Source organism: Pseudophryne corroboree, chromosome 6 (assembly GCF_028390025.1).
Source record: "Pseudophryne corroboree isolate aPseCor3 chromosome 6, aPseCor3.hap2, whole genome shotgun sequence".
NCBI classification, from domain to species: domain Eukaryota; kingdom Metazoa; phylum Chordata; class Amphibia; order Anura; family Myobatrachidae; genus Pseudophryne; species Pseudophryne corroboree.
The window spans coordinates 812,700,210-812,704,633 of NC_086449.1; positions in this window are offsets into that span (position 1 = coordinate 812,700,210).

The window sequence follows — 4,424 nt, forward strand, 5'->3', positions numbered from 1 at the left end:
ATAAATTATACTCACGAGATCCAGGGGTCCAGGCTCCTCGGCAAATCCAGGGTTAATCCACGTACTTGTTAAAAATAAAAAAACGGTATCCCGACCACGAACTGAAAGGGGACCCATGTTTGCACATGGGTCACCTTCCCACGAATGCCAGAAACCCACTTTGACTTCTGTCTAAGTGGGTTTCTTCAGCCAATCAGGGAGTGCCACGTTGTAGCACTCTCCTGATCAGCTGTGTGCTCTTGTCCTCACTGACAGGCAGCACACGGCAGTGTTACAATGTAGCGCCTATGCGCTCCATTGTAACCAATGCTGGGAACTTTCTGCCCTGCGGTTGACCTAAAGTGACGTCACCGCTGAGCAGAAAGTTCCCAGCATTGGTTACAATGTAGCGCATAGGCGCAACATTGTAACACTGCCGTGTGCTGCCTGTCAGTGAGGACAAGAGCACACAGCTGATCAGGAGAGTGCTACAACGTGGCGCTCCCTGATTGGCTGATGAAACCCACTTAGACAGAAGTCAAAGTGGGTTTCTGGCATTCGTGGGAAGGTGACCCATGTGCAAACATGGGTCCCCTTTCAGTTCGTGGTCGGGATACCGTTTTTTTATTTTTAACAAGTACGTGGATTAACCCTGGATTTGCCGAGGAGCCTGGACCCCTGGATCTCGTGAGTATAATTTATTCAACAGGTACCCTTGGATTCTACTGGACAAGAGGACCGACCTGCGTGGGGCCATAGGTAAGTATGTATGTATGTGTGTATGTATGTAATAAAATTATACTTTCACGTTGTGTGTGTCTTGTCTTTTTTTGGGTATTTTTTTAGTGGTAGTACTACAGGTACCAGCGGGCCCGTTTTTCCGCCGCATGCTGGTACTTGTGGTTCTCCAAGTACCAGCATGCGGGGGAGGCTTGCTGGGACTTGTAGTACTGCTACTAAAAACAATATCTTTTATTTTACAACAAAGGCTATCAGCCCTCCCATCCGCAGCCCATTGGATGGGGGGGGACAGCCTCGGGCTTCACCCCTGGCCCTTGGGTGGCTGGGGGGGGGGACCCCTTGATTGAAGGGGTCCCCACTCCCCCAGGGTACCCCGGCCAGGGGTGACTAGTTGGATTTTTGATGCCACGGCCGCAGGGCGCTGTATAAAAGTGACCCCCGGCTGTGGCATTATCTGTCCAGCTAGTGGAGCCCGGTGCTGGTTTTAAAAATACGGGGGACCCCTACTCTTTTTGTCCCCCGTATTTTTGGGACCAGGACCAGGCGCAGAGCCCGATGCTGGTTGCTTAAATATGGGGGAACCCCTGTCATTTTTTTTCCCATATTTCTGCAACCAGGATCGGCTCAAAGAGCCCGAGGCTGGTTATGCTTAGGAGGGGGGACCCCACGCAATTTTTTTAGCAAAAATAAGCACTTTCACACCCCTTCCCACTGATATACATGCACGGATCTCATGGATCCCTGCATGCATCTCAAATCACGGATAAAAAAAGCAGGTCTGTTTTTTTTTAGGACTTTTTTACGAGTTGTAATTTTTCACGGCAGTGTTTTGTGTTTTTTTGCTTTGCACTTCTTAGTAAATGACCGAGATTCATACTTAAACAGCCGCGTTTTGACCGATGGTGTATTCATTCGTAATTTTTTACCTAAACTAGCAAAAAATTACGAATGCCCTCATCACTGCCGTGATTAGTGTTTAGTAAATGACCGAGATTTACCGAGATGACACTTTGATGAAAAAACGGCATCTCGGTCAAAATCGGGAGCTTAGTAAATATACCCCAATGAGTGTGCAAATTCAAAGTATGTAAAGGTTTCTTTAGGTGTTTCTAAGAGTAACAGCATATCCCAACTCACAGCTCAGAAGATGTTCTTGATCACGTAGAGGTGTCTTTCAGTATCCATAAGGCCAGATAATATAAAACTTGAACAGTTTTATTCCATAAAAAATTGATGTCCAAACATGTAAAAAAAAATTCCAAAAGGAATGTACAATGACATAAAAAATTAACAGGAGCAAAGGTACACGATCTCACTGGATGGGAGGGTCAACTGGTAAGTGACCACCGATCGGTCAGGTTCCGGAATAAATCCTTCTCAGTCGGGGTCCCAAGGGTTCAAATCCCAAATAGAGAGACCGTGTATCACAAATATCAGATGCTCCTCTCTGCCGCCAAAGCGTTTCGATCTATAAAAAGATCTTTTTCAAAGCATGCAGAGTGGGAGCACATATACTGCTATTTATACCAACAGAGACCAGAATACAGAAAGTGAGGTCACCCATATGTTTAACCTACTGTTTACATCATATAAATCCTGCTCAACTTATGCAACACAATTGGAGGTATGATTTAGATCCCCCACAACCTATAGATCCAAAAACCGAGTTTATAGTGTCTATAAAAAACGTTTATTAAACGGTAATTAGCCGGACCGAAAGCGGAAGTACGCCGCAGTGACCCGCATGCATTTCACTTGTTTTCCCGGGAGGTGCTGTACACATGAGCGGAAACGCATAGCGGTCTTGTGCCCGGAAAAGGTAGCTGGATTGCTGTACACGTGAGCGGAAAGGGGAACTCATAGCGGTGAACCTCGTGCGTTCCACCTTGTATACGGAGATGGTAGCTAATACGGATTAGACCTGAAGCCTTTCTTTATGTTATATGTTATATAACCAGTTAACGTTCCATTAGTCCATAATGAGGAAGTGCGGGGATGGGAAAATAGGGGGTCATTCCGAGTTGTTCGCTTGTTGCTGATTTTCGCAATGGAGCGATTAATGCGCATGCGCATGGTACGCAGTGCGCATGCGCTAAGTATTTTAGCTCAAAACTTAGTAGATTTACTCACGGCAGAACGAAGAATTTTCATCGTTGAAGTGATCGGAGTGTGATTGACAGGAAGTGGGTGTTTCTGGGCGGAAACTGACCGTTTTCTGTGAGTGTGTGGAAAAACGCAGGCGTGCCAGGATAAAACGCAGGAGTGTCTGGAGAAACGGGGGAGTGGCTGGCCGAACGCAGGGCGTGTTTGTGACGTCAAACCAGGAACGAAACGGACTGAGGTGATCGCAGTGTAGGAGAAAGTCTCGAGCTACTCAGAAACTGCTAAGAATTATTTATACGCAATTCTGCTAATCTTTCGTTCGCAATTCTGCTAAGCGAAGATACACTCCCAGAGGGCGGCGGCCTAGCGTGTGCAATGCTGCTAAAAGCAGTTAGCGAACGAACAACTCGGAATGAGGGCCTTAATTAATATTGGACCAGAACCCTGTACTTATGTGGAACGCATTTGCATTCCACCTTCCGAAATAAGAAACATAGGGGTAAATTTACTAAGGTGGGAGATTTTTAGAACTGGTGATGTTGCCCATGGCAACCAATCAGATTCTACTAACCATTTATCTAGCTGCTTCTAGCAGATAATAGATATAATCTGATTGGTTGCCATGGGCAACATCACCAGTTCTAAAAATCTCCCACCTTAGTAAATTTACCCCATATAATGTTAACAGGAATAAAGCAGTACATAACATACTATATTCCATAATATGCCTCATCAGAGACCTTCAATCATGCTGCACATTACAGGCAGAGAGAGCAAAAGTTACATACAATAAACTTTTGTACAACAATGATGACATCTAGTTATACAATATTCCTCCTCATTTGGATCCAATTTTAGAGATGTGATGATTATAAGTGACTCCTTTAGATCCCATGAATGAGTCCACAATAAGTCCAACAGAAAAAAAAGAAGATGAAGATCACAACTAAAAAAATGGTTGGTGATTTAGAGACAAACATCCTAAAGAAGACTTCCGGTTCCGGCGCCCTAGTGAGGAGAAGCTGATTTGTGCAGCTCTCCTGCACCCTCGGTAACCAGAGCACACAGCGCCTCCCGCTCGCGGCTTTTCTCCGCGCCTGGCGCACACCACTTATAGGAAAGTGCTGGGGACTGGATGGAAAAGTTTCTGTCCTTCCCCATGCCCCCTAAAGCCCAGAGATCGAGGTCTGAAAAACGGCCGGGGGAATCCAAGATGGCCACCGCACCTAGCTCACAAACGAGTCTGCAGGCTACTGGCAGCATTAAAAAGGCTTCTGCAAAGCACATTTCTCCCTCAGGTGAGCCTGACTGTTCCCCTGTCTCTCCAGTGACTTATGCTGATGTAGTGAGAGCTGTTAGGGATGCCATGGAGCCTATTATGGATGCACATGCTACTAAAATGCAGCAAGCAGTAAAAGATCTAAAATCCCAAATCAAGCAGTTATTCAAAACTGTTCTTACTAATGAACAAAGGCTGGGGGAGACTTTCCAGGATGTTGGGGACCTTAAGCACAGATATGATGAGCTCCAGAAATCTCACTTCCAGCTGCTGAATAAGTTTGACGATCTTGAAAATAGATAGAGGAGATTGATTCTTCGGG